The sequence below is a fragment of the Balaenoptera borealis genome (genome assembly GCF_965194805.1).
Source record: "Balaenoptera borealis genome assembly, chromosome: 8".
NCBI classification, from domain to species: Eukaryota; Metazoa; Chordata; class Mammalia; order Artiodactyla; family Balaenopteridae; genus Balaenoptera; species Balaenoptera borealis.
The window spans coordinates 75635044-75648333 of NC_138865.1; the positions used below are offsets into that span (position 1 = coordinate 75635044).

General features: G+C 37.8%; 1 protein-coding gene across 19 annotated transcripts in view; it reads left to right on the forward strand.

The window, feature by feature from the left end:
* TMC1 (transmembrane channel like 1) overlaps positions 1–13290 on the forward strand; it is a 431339-nt gene that overhangs the window by 250 nt on the left and 417799 nt on the right. For 18 of the 19 annotated variants that reach the window (XR_014247278.1, XR_014247279.1, XR_014247280.1 and 15 more), the window contains exon 2: positions 11749–11932. The gene's annotated coding sequence lies outside the window, so the exon portion shown is untranslated. Of the gene's footprint in view, positions 1–4; positions 6116–11748; positions 11933–13290 lie in introns of those variants that run through there. The other variant, XM_082401397.1, reaches the window with a different exon arrangement.

A 13290-nucleotide genomic window follows, 5' to 3' on the forward strand; every position in this document is an offset into this window, starting at 1 on the left:
TTAACTAAAAACACTGAGAAGCTTTTCAAAGCACCAGCAAAAAAACCCACTTGCAGCTGGCCTCTCCAGGTGACTTTAATTCAACTCAAAAAACAAAAGTAGTAAGACAGAAAGGACTTACGAAATTTTCTAGTAAACAATGGCCTAATGAATAAATAGAAACGATGTTTAGGGCTTCTAATAGCCACCATTAGACTGGAGTGAGAGGTCCCTTCGTTGTTTCCCAAACTTGGTGATCAGAAAAATCACCTGGAGTAATTGTCTACTTTTAAATAATCACCTAGGCCTTTCCCCTGGAGATAGTTTTGGGAGTCTGCGGTGGAGCTCAGGAACTTGAATATTTAAGTAGTGCTCCAGGTGATTCTTCTTTATAATTTTGTGTATTTGGGAGAATGCTGTCCTGGTGCCCTGTGCCAAAATTTCCAAATCAAACAGTTCTCTGCCACAGTAAGTGGAATCCCTAGAACATAACTGAACATTTTTCTTTACAGTTTAGAGTTACTGCTGTAGGCAATTAAAGTGTTAGAAATATAAGTATTGATAGTTTCAGACACTGGTCCCAGGACCATTGAAATTTACTTTCTTGAGTGAGTAGACAAATTAGTAAAAACATAGCAGCTACGATTTACAGACCATTTTGGAGGCTAAGTATTTTTCATTTAGGGTTTCATTTAATCCTCACAGCACTGAGATAGGTACTATATATCCATTTTTTACAGATAAGTGAATAATGACTAAAGAGGATAAGTGACTCCCTTGAGGCACTGAAGGACAGGGAATGAATGGAGGTGGTTCTTACTGAGGACAAAAATAACTTAGAGATTTCACCCTCCTCCCATTTTAGTTATTAAAAAGTGAAACAAGATAATTCCTGAAGAAGTGTAATTGAAAGAAAAAAAAAAACACCCAGCTAAGTAATAAGGCAAGCTGGTTATTTAATAATGTATTGCATAATATGTAGCACCTTCTGATAATTTGTCTTCTCTACCAACCATTTATAATTTTCTCTATGAGACTATTTCAACCAGGAATATACCTGGCATTGAACCTAGTTTTAGCAGGTTACCCTTCCAGCACCTACACTAGTCGTTCTCAAAGTGTGGTCCCCAGACCAGCAGCATCAGCATCACCTGGGCACTTGTTAGAAATACAAATTCTCAGGCCCCCACACCGGACCTGTGGAATCACAAACTCTGAGGGTTTGTCCAGTGATCTGTGTTTTAACAGGTTCTCCGTGTGATTCTGATGCACGCTCAAGTTTGAGAACCATTGATTTACCCCACCATGCTGTAAGAGATCTCTCAATCAGATGTTCACACCATGTGAAGGGAAAAAGTTAAAAAATTTTTTCCTCATATTTCTGGTGTAACAGATTAGGGGATATGCTTCTAAGGAGTGTTTTTGTTTTTGTTTTGGTGTTCTAAATTTTCAGTTGGTCTGTAAAGACAAACTATAGAACACAAAAATATATAGCAGAATGCTCTTAATATAGTATGCAAAAGGGCTGTCACCATGGTCATCAGAGAAGGTTAAAACCAGCCTCTGCAAAAAGTACCAGAGAAAGTGGTGTGTGCTCGAAATGTGGTGTTATTGATTGTTCAAAAAATACCTTTTGTAGAATTTCATTACATGGGACATACCAAGTGACTGGTACTGATCCATTCCTAAATACTCCTTGAAAATAATACTAACTCAATTATTTTTTTATTCATTTTTTTCCATAAAAATGTTTTGCACACTTGCTACATTCTAGGTACCCACTAAACTGGGTGCTGGAATGTACATTGGTGGGAAAAAATTGATCTTACCCTTGTTCTCATGGATCTTACTGTCATATTAGGGAGAAGGACGTTAACAATATTATCATGCAAATATGTAATGAGCTGGTAAATATTTTGAAAGAAAGACAGAATGCTATGGGAGCATATAACCAATGACAATGGATGCTGAAAACTCACCCAAATCTGAGTTCCATTGCCAGTCATCTCCATCACCAGTGGAACTAGGCTTATTTCCTTAAATTAGTTAACTATAGCAAACTGGCGTGTCATATGAGAAAGTTGGAACAGTTTGTATTCTGCTTAAGAATTCAGGTAAAGTCATTACAGGTTCACTTACATTTTTCTTTGTAATCTAGGGATGAGCCAAAAAGGGGATTGATAATTGGAGAAGAGCAAATTAATTCAATTTCTTAGAAAGTAGAAACTAACATCTTTTAAAAATAGCAATAAAGGTTATTAGTCCACTGTAAAATATAAAAGACCTGGAGTTATTTTAGTTTGACATGGAGCTTTCCATTATGGAATAAGAATTGCTTCTATGTATGGCATGATTGTAACACCCTGTCATGGGTATTACATTTTTTCTCTGTGCTTGAGTAGAGCTTGGTGAAGCACAAAGTCTTTGCTGGGGTTTTAAAAACCATTAGGTGTCATTTGATGTTCACATAGTACCCTTCTTCTCTCTCCTTCTTTATCCCCTTCCCAGATCTCAAAGATCAAGGTAACAAGATTCAACTGTATTTTTATTATTTTCAAAATGATTGGCTGAAAGGATATAATATTGTATTTAGAGCAAATCAACTAATTAAAAAATTAAGAGTAGAACATACCATTATTTAATTAAAAATTTTTCCTCTAATAATTAGTAATTAAATAGTAATTAAAATATCAGTGAGTCCAATAATGGATTGGTTTTAGACCTAGCTCAACAAGTGACTGGCTGAGTATTTTTCCCCAGGGAAGTGATAAAACAAGTAGCAATTTAATTACAGTGTAGACCTTTTGATAATGTGAAAGCCATACTTATTTTCAATGAAAACAACTTGATCAAAGAATCTTCAAATAAATGGCATGGATGGCTTACCTAATTAGAGAAGACTTTTAGACACAATCCAGATATTTTCATCATAACCATAAACAATTTTTATGACTATTTAAATGAACAAAAGCCTTTATTATTTATGCAAATTAACTTAAGGTGAAGGAAATTGATGAATATCTATGTGTGTGTGTGTGTGTATATATATATGTATTGCTGTGGATATCACCTTTGTAAGACACAAGGTACTTTGGTCTCAAGAACTTTAAGAAATCTTTGTGACTGAGCAAACAATCTAGATATAGATGTTAAGTATGTGATTTGAATCTCAGTAGTTATATGTGGGGTTGGCTCTGAAACAACACTTTGGAGCATGTCATAACTTGGGCTCATAGGTGGTAGGTGGGCCAGAAAGACAGTCAGGAATGGGGTCAGTGATTTGGCAAGTGCCCCACGGCAACTAGAATGGTACAGAGCTCGGGCAGTGGCAATTGGCACTAAGGCCCTAGCTTTCAGGCAACAGAAAAAGATCACAGAAAGCAGGTAGTTACCATCAGGGAGGTCAGGATTCAATCAGAAGACTGGTAAGAGAGAAATGGGTAGGGTGGGCCCTCGTCCTGGAAGAATGTAAGTTCTAGGCAGAGAGTTTGTGTAACATTTTTTCCTTTACAGTGTATATTCGAATACATTAATTCAGTGAACTCCTACAGCAGCCCATTGAGATAGGTATTATCATCTCTCCTTTTGCAGAGGAGTTGACTGAGGCTCAGGGCAAACTCATGTGTCCTGTCCAATACATCTAGTAAGAGTCAGAGCTGGGAATTTAACTCTAGCCTTCTGTCCCTTGGTTCAATGTTCTGCTGCCTCTCCAGGAGCATTTCCTCTTTTAATTTACGTCATAATTATCTTTCCCGTTCTAATGTGAACCACCCTTGTATATCTTGTATATCACTCATCTCACCTAAAACTGTGACCTCAATAGAAACTCTGATTAGATAGTTTCTTCCAACCTAACAGGCAACTCCTAAGTCTCGTTTGCCGGTTCTAACCTCTCTATCCAACTTCTAAATGTGGCGTTCCTTAAGTCTAGCACCCAAGCACTCTTTGTTTCTCTACTACACCTACTCTCAGAGCGATTTCACTCACTTCCATAGATGTAAATGCTATCACCTGGTGCAGTGGTTCTGCTAGAAAGAGGTAGGTGCTGATACTCCAGGTACACTTGTGGCTTCTCTTCTAGTCCAGCTCTTCCTTTCAAAAAGACTTCTCTCCCCCCGTTTTTTTCTGGCTTAGAGGTTAAGAAGCATGCTTCTTTTTGAGTAGCCTTCAGGAGTAGAGTATGAAATAAAGGTTTCATGCAATAGGAGTTAGATTCAACCAGATGACTTCTTCAGCCCCTGGCAATTATAAGACCCCATGATTTCTTTGAGTGCATATTTGAATGAGTAAATTTCTGTTCATTAAATGTTTTTGAAAGCTTTATTCTTTTGTAATCACTTGACCTTATAGTTAAGGTAGAATTTTTAAAAAGGGTAAAAAGCCAGAAATTCATAATAAATTATTTTTAAAAATGAAAACCAGTACAACAGTGTAACTGCATAAGGATTAAAGGAACTATATAAGTTTCAGGCAAATATATTTAGTATTTATTTTGTGCTTACTTTGTGCTTTTATATACCTTATTTCTAATTTTTACAATAATCCTTTGAAGTAGTGATGATTATGCTTTTTGACAGAGGTAGGGGAGAGGTACAAGGAGATAAGTAATGTATCTCAAATCATATAGTTGTTATTGAAGAGTGAAGTCAAACCCAGGTCAGTCTTTGAGTCTCAAGTCCTTTCCAATGCAGTAATACCTTTCCTAAACTAGTCATAGTTACAGACTTTTAGAGGGTCCTCTTCAGCTGTCCACCCAGCACAGAAGTCTTCTAGACAGCATCTTCAGGATTCAGGTTATGCGCTGATACCGCTAATGCTACAAAAGGATGTGCTCACACAGTAACCCATCCCAACCTCCCTAAAATCGTGATACAAGATTTAATCCAGATTATTACCATTATCTAGTTTGCAAAGACCTCAGAAAAACGTAACGTTAGTCTTCGGTTTTTGTATTCTATGACTATTAAGATGCCATTGGTTAAAAACAGCCATCAATTTTTTAGAACTTATTGCTAAACATATTCAACAGGGTGGCTCTTTCTTTCAGTTTGTACTTGGGTATAATTTTGTGGGCTCTTTACTATTGTCAACTCTCATTATCAGTTAGTGAATTATATGCCATACACCTCATCTGCAGTAACTTGGATGCTTTGCCATTTACAGCAAATTTGTTTTCCTATTTTGGAGGTATATTGAGGATGAAGGAAAAAGAAGGAGAAAATAACAAAAGAATTTTGGGGTGGAATTCTATTCTACATCTGTTTTATTATGCTATTTAAAAAAATTACAAAGGATTAATAATATATGAATATATTCTCTTCGGAGAATAAATTTCAAGCAGCACACGATTTTAACATAAAAATGAGTCTCCTGTTCAAGCAACCCCCAACCCATTCTCCTCTTCCCAAAGATAATCCTTAGGTACTTATGTGTCTATACTTTCAAACCTTATTTTATGCATTCATGTACTTACATTTATATATAGAGAGAGACAGACATCTTTGTGATTTGTTTACATACATGGAATTGTGCTGTATATATTGTTCTGCAACAGTATGCTTTGGGGATCTTTTCCATATCAGTGCATAAATATTGACCTTATTTATTTTAACACATTCAATTAACAGAATTTGATTACGGATGTAACATAATTTATGTTAATCATTATCCTACTGGTGGATGGTCAGATTGTTTGCATTTCTAAACTATGATAAACAGTGTTGATAAGAGCAGTAACTTATTCTGAAAATGCCATGTATTAATACCAATTGTTTCCATTTTTAAAAATATTTTTCATATGGACTTTGACCTTGTTCAAATGTCAGTCCTTGTGGGTAGAATTACTTTTTAAGAAAGCAGATAAATCTTAACTGACTTTACTAACCGTAATCTCTCCTTCTTTCCTTCCTTCCCTCCTTCCTCCCTCCCTCCCTCCCTCCCTCCCTCCCTCCTTTCTTCCCTTCCACCTTCCCTTCCTTCTTTCCTATCTTTCTTCCTTCCTTCCTCTCTCTTTCTTTTCTCACTTTTGAAAAGATAATATGCATAAGCTGGTTAAGATTCACTAGGAGAGAATCAACTACAGTGTGAAGTCCTGCATCATTTCTCTCCCATCCAGAAGCTAATGACCATGATGACAGTAGGTAACATTTGTTAGGCACTGATTAAGTGCCAAGCTTTGCTGTAAGCACTTTATACATATTAATATTAACTTAATTAATTCTCATAGAAGAATTAGGAAGTAGGCACAATTATTGTCCCCATTTTGCTAACGTGGAAATTGTCAGAGGTTACCGTGGTACTGGACAAATGAGAGGACTTCTACATGGTGTTCCTCAAAGGCCTGGACAGTGAGGCCTTACCCTGGTTGTGGTAAAAGGGAGCCGTGCAACTCCACCAAGGCCCACTGTCCACAGCTCCCAGTCAAGAGCTGCTTCATACTTTGTGGGGATCCAACTTAGGGTGAGCACCTCCTCTGCTTCGCCTGGGACTTTCCCAGTTTTAGCACTAGAAGTCCCAGGTCCCAGTCCATCCCTCAGTTGTGGGCAATCCTAGATGGTTGGTCACCCTAGTCCAAGTACTATTTATTTTGAGGAAAGGTGAGGGAGATCATACCTGGAGCAGGTGAGTGGATGACCTGCCTCATGGTCGTCAAGGAGTTTGGCAGGACCTTCATTGTGAACTACTGGCAGTGAATATCTTTTCATAAACCCAGCTGTATAAATGGTAAGGTCAGAGCTGCTGACTTACCCTATCCACAGGGTCAGTACCTTTCCCTGTGAGACAGGAAAAGGTAAAAAGGATAAGAGGCCTACCACTTGGCTTGCATTCTAATATATCAGGGCAGAAAGGGTGCTGATGAGGAACCAAACCAAACAAACACTCTGACAGCAAAAGTTCCTATCCTTTTTGACTTTTAATGTCATGCAGTTTAAATGTAATGTCCTGCTTCTACTCGTAATAGGCCTACAAAATATTCTACTCTTCCTTGTTTCACCTGCAGTCAACAGTCTAAGTTACTTCATTATCTCTGTTGCACAGATTTATGGCTTTTTTTGGTGTGTGGTCTGGAATTAACTTCATTACAACAAAGATGAAATATCCCTTTAAGAAAAAATCTAAACGCCAAGATTGCATTTTTTTTCTTGAACAGTCTGGCAATCTTGATATATTTAGAGTTGCAAATAGAATGACTTTTTTGCTGTTATTAACTCACTCACAGATTGCAAAGGGGATTAGGAAACCAGGAAATCAGTCATGTTTCGTGGCGGATGGTGGGTCCCAAGAGAGGGAATGATGAGACTATGGCTATCCTTACAAAAAGAAACACAAGACAAAGCCTGCCATAAAACCTTATTTGAAAATTGCTCCTCTTAAGAAATTATGCTAAAAGTGGCCTGCTCCCAGAAATACAAGTAAAAGAGTCAACCAATTTTTACCTCATAATATCAGTTTAGCTCTGGAATTGTGCTTAATGCAGCTCTAAGTGGCTGAGGGAGTGACATGGTTGACCAAAACTACACTTGACAGAAGTTCTGTGAAGCTCAGAGCTACAGTGCAAGGCCATTGATTTTGCAACAATTTGTTTCTTTTCTGATCTAAAAGTGATTTCTATGTGCCAGGGGATCTAATCTATTAATGTTGTTCATCCTTCACTAGTCATCATTTTCCTTGGAACATTCCATCCTATGTAATCCAAGCAGTAAGAACATCAGAAACTGACTTTGGTGGGAGATGTGGCCCTGAAAACACTGAAGGCACTTTGTCTCCAAGGCAGGGGTCACTAGGGAGGGAGGAGATGTTCTGGACTCTAATCAGACAAATACATTACAAAATTTCCACCTCAGACTTTCTCATGGAAGAACTAAGAAATTATATATACTCTTTAATTTGTTCTTTTTATTAGAACAATGGACTTTCTGATTCTCTCCAACACGTGTTTGTTGACCACCCACTCCATAACTTGCAGCTGGCCCCTGAAGAGCGACATTGAGGGTGATCTGGCCTCTTCCCCCGAGGAGCTGATATCCTCCTGACCTCATCTTCTACTGCTGTCACTCTTCATTGCTTTGCTCCTGTCACTCTGGCTTCCTCGGTCTTCCTCAAACATGCCAAGCACTCGCTTGCTTCAGCGCTTTTCTACTTACTGTTTCTTCCACCTGAATAGCTCTTGTTCCAGATATTTCACTTTATTGACTCCCCGATTAAAGGTTAGCCTCACAAGGGAGGCCTTTCCCAACTCACCACATAAAAGAGCACACACACACACACGCACACTCACACGTGTATACCTTTTTTCTATCCCTCATCCTATTTTACTTTTCTTCATACCCATTTTCTATCACATCAAACATATATACTTTTATTTATGTCTTTATTAAGTGTCTTCCCCCAACTATCTTGTAAGCTCCATGAGGGCACAAAATTAGTCTCTTTTGTTTCCTGCTATATCCCTTTCGCTAAGAACAGTGCCTGGCACCTCATAAATATTTAGTGAATAATTGTGGGAAGAATGAATGAGTGAAGCGATCAAGTAGACTGCTCTGTTATTCACACCCAGGAGGTTGGTCTAACTCAGTGTTTTTATGCTCCTAAATCTTGAAGATCATGCCTCAAATTCTAAGTTAACCTCAGAAATCTTTAAGGTCAGCTGTTTTACTGTGTGTCCAGCAAAAGGCTTTGGGCCCAAGGGAGGATAAATAATCAGGTTTCACCTCTTTTCCTGTCTCCTTCAACTACAACTCTGCTTTTAGCAGTTTTATATAGTGGACTTAAACAAAAGATTTCTTGTAAAGATAGGATTTCTTGAGCTAAAATACAATAAGCAAACAAAAAGCAGAAAAAAGAAAACTACTGTTTGAGGGAATTGGGATGAGGGATGTTAATCCTTTGCTTTAACACTTCTATCAGCATTACTCAGGGACCCTGAAGAAAGATCTGAACTAGGTAAGTGAGTCAGCGCTGGAGTCTTGTGTAAGGCTCAGCTTACGCCAAGACAGAACCTGGAGGAGGCCTTGAAACAAAGCTGGAGTTTAATGTTTTAACTATTTTAGAATAACCTTTAAAGGTAATATGATGTTAGGAAATTTTCATCTTAATCACTTTATATTTCAGTGTTAGAGAAGTCGAATCAAACGCGTCTTTGTTAACATATGCAAGACGTTTTCCTGAAAAATCCTTATTTTGAGAGATCAAATTTGCATCGGTAGCAGGGAAGCTATTAGAAAAACAAGAGCACCTAAGACTTAAACAATAAAAAATTGTTTGGATTCTTACCAGTTGTCCACTCTTGACTGTTGAAATGAACAGCTGTGAGCTCTGTGCTTCCAGTTTTCACATGGCCCACATGTCCTTGGCGGAATCCTACAGTTGTCATTTAAACAAACATATCTTTGTCATGTTGGAAGAGGCATCTGATTTCATTCTGTTGGAGTGATGTGATCTGGGTCTGCAGTAGGCAATTGGAAGCAGGTAGTACAGTTCAGAACAGTGTAGGAACTAAGGTTCTCCCGGTCCTTGGCATGTAGTGTTAGTGCCCACGGAGAGGAATGAATGCCCCAGGCACCTATTTGGCAGCGCTCTGTGCCTAGGACAGTGCTCAGTACCATGGGGGAATTTTAAAGAAATTTGAGATCATCTCCATAATCCTGTTCCCGCTGCCTTCGTGGCAGAGTCAAACTTTCTAGAAGAGAAGAAGCCTGCTCATTGGTTTTCGATTACTTGGCTAAACGCTGGCTCCTAAAAGCCAGCTCTGTCTCAGCAGTTCCTTTGTTCTTCAGGAGCTGCCCTACTGCCTTCAGTATCCTCTCGCTTTAGTGTATTTTGCACACAACTTCAAAACATCAGTCTTCCTACAATGGAAGTAGATTTGAAGCAGATTGAATTTGAAATCATATAAGACCTGGGCCTATGTCTTGTTTAAAGATTATTCTACTGACAAGTAGTAATAACACCTCCACTATAGAATTATGGCGGGGATCAAATGAGATCATGTATGTAAAAGCAATTTGTAAAGAATGAAGATCAAGGGACTTCCCTCGTGGTCCAGTGGTTAAGACTCCACGCTTCCACTGCAGGAGGTTCGGGTTTGACCCCTGGTCGGGGAAATAAGATCCTGCATGCTGTGCGGCATGGTCTAAAAAAAAAAAAAAAAAAAGAATAAAGATTAATACAAAAGTAAAATATTATTGGTATTAAGCTCTATTTTATTACATATCCCCTTGATAATGAAAACCTTCCAAGGTTACTTATTGCCTATGGAATAAAGCCCATATGCATTAACCTGTTATAAGAGGCCCTCTCCTTTATGGCCTATTCTTCATATCTTCTATACAGAACCCATTCTTCAGGCAATCCAAGCTTTTCGCAGTTCCCAGAACAAAGCGTTACTTTGCTATATCTGTTACCTCTGTGAACTTAGTTCCCTTTTCTTAGGATGTTCCTCTACTTATTTTAGCCAATTGAAAGCCTACTTTTTTTTTTTTTCTTTAAAAAATTTTTTTTTTTCTCTTTTCATGAAGCTTTTATCCTATGTTTTCTTCTAAGAGATATGTAGTTTTAGGTCTTATATTTATGTCTTTGAACCATTTTAATTTTTGTATATGGTATAATAAGGGTCAACTCCATTCTTTGGGATGTACGTATACAGTTTTCCTAGCAGCATTTATTGAAAAGACTCTTCTTTCTCCTGCTCCATTTTAAAATAAGCAAATATATGTATTTATTTATACATTCCCCTTTCCCAAGTGGTAGTATACTAATGCGTATCTTCACCTAGCTTTTGTCATTTAACGACATATTCTGGAGGTCATGTACTAGAGACCTTCACTCTCACCCCCTTTATTTTAATTGGTGGTGTGATATTCCATTTTTTTGGACCATGTTTTATTCAACAAGTTTCCTATTGATGGACATTTGGGTTTTTTCCAGTTTTTGATATTATGCATAGGGCTGCAGTGAATAGACTTGTGCATGTGTCTTTTCATTTTTTGATAGTGAATCTTGGATACATTCCAAGAGGTGGGATTGCTGAGTCTAAGCAATACAAGATAAAGTTATGTCTAATTTTGTTAAATATTGCCAAGTTCTTTGCCATAAGGTTTGTACCATCTTACATTCTCAACAGCAATGGGAGACCCTGTTTCTTGACATTGTTTCCAGTAGTGTATATTGTCACACTTTTGGAATTTTGTGACTCTCATAGGTGGGAAATATCACCCACTAATTTTTTAAGGCTGAAGTATCATTTCTTATTAGTTTGCGGCAGGCATATGTAACTTGTTATACCCAATACTGTACTATGGGTATAAGGGTACATACATGATCTCCCCTACAAACAGGAAGCTTTCTGAGTGAGTGAAAGTAGTGGGTTTAATTGATGTTTTAAAAAAATGTTTCAAGGGCTTGGAATATTGTTGGCATTCATTGTATGTTTGCTGAAGGACAGGGTAAGTGAATAAGCTCCGAATTAGGAACTTGTTTTTATATACCATTTTTAGAGTCTATAATTATGTTTACAATCATCTCCAGTGGGCGTGTTTATCTATGTGGTGGAACCCATGGAAAATTCAGGTGATTTTTGAGTGATTTTTTTTTTTTCCTTGTCTGAGAAAAGATGGTCACAGAGATGTAGACCTTTTTTTTCCCCTAAAAGATTCTGTTGAGTTCTGCACAAAACCTCCCTTGGAGAATATAGTCATTTGGAAAGTGTATTTTATTTTCTGTTTACATTGAAATTTATAAAGTTCCTTCATGTCTGTTGTTTGTTTTCAGCCTCTCAACAGTGGTGAGACAGACACATGTCTGTTTATGGAAGAGAAATTTGTGACTCAGAAAAGTTTAGTAACTGGATCAAAGTTACTGAGACAACAGAAGCAGAGCCAGGCCTCAAACCCAGGTCTTCTGATGCCAAAGCCAGCATTCTTTCTTGTACACCACAGCTGCCATCTGGAACTTGGTAAGAGTTTTATACTTTTTTTCTGTTGTTTTTCTTTAGATAGGAACAGCTTTGAAAATAAATTTTAAAAATAAAGTCACTGAGGTCATTTTTTTTTCCTTTTAATATTTATAATGTGATATCTTGTGTATGTAAGATGATAAAGGAAGAAGTGTCATATAAGGCTCTATGTGTATACCTCTCCTAAGACGCTCTTGTCCTGGAAATGTGTAATCAAGGCTCAGGGAATGCATTCATTGCTGGGTGTCATGCCACTGATATAGTCACAGGAAACATACTGTGAAGATAAAAGCCACCTGTCTTTAAAATATTTTTTAAATTCATAAGGGCAGTTTCTAGTTCACGATGTCAAGGTGAGCACATTTATTTATTCATCTCTCACAGAAATAATTTAAAATAATATTAGGAGAATAAAAAAGATTTGTAGTCCACAAAGATGGGGAGAATTATAAGTTGTCATGAGTAGATGAGAAGAAGGTAAACATGCTTTATCAAGTTTATAGCGGAGCAGAGAGGAAGAAGAGGAGAAAACAACACCCTAGAATATGAGAGAAGTGGACTGCAAGGATAGAAGTCACTAAGCTGCAGTGAAGAACCCTGGAGAAGCTTTGGACTCAGAACTGGAAATCAGTTCAAGATGTCTAATAGCCAACTAGTAGGTATTCTAGAAAGACAAAGCACTCATGGTAGAGGGAAGGAATTGTTAAAGAAATAACATCTCCAGAGCTAAAGGGAGATTTTAAAATTCAAACAGTCCATAAAAGCCAAGTCAGATAAATTTTTAAAAGGCCTGTATTTAGACATATCATTGTGAAATCTCAGAACACTACAGATTTAAAGTGGGAATTTACATCTATGAACCTTTACTTGAGGGTGTACTCCAGTAAAAAAAAAAAGGGTGAAAACCGAGAAAGGGGAAGATGTGGGATTGTTTAATAAATAATTTAACCTTACCCCACTAGAGGTCTGGCCTTTGCCACCACCTTTAGGGAGGTAATCTCTAAACTCCTGGAATGTCATGCCTGATAGGGTGTTATTGTCTTCCTGGGGGCTTTGGCGCAGCCAAACTGTAATGGATGTGGTTCAAGGTTGGACTTTGAGTCACACCTTGAGGGCCTGGAGACTGGAGATTAAAATTGACCTTGAGGGCAGTCAATCATGCCTATGTAATGGAGCCTCAGTAAAAACTAAATGCTGAGGCTCTAATGAACTTCCCTGGTTGGCAAGCGTCTGTGCTTATTGTCAAAAATCAATACTGGAGAAGTAATGTGTCTTGACTCTATGGGGAAAGGACAGTGGAAGCTCTGCACTGGGTATTTCCCCAGACTCTACTCTCTGTATTTCCTCCCTTGGCTGAC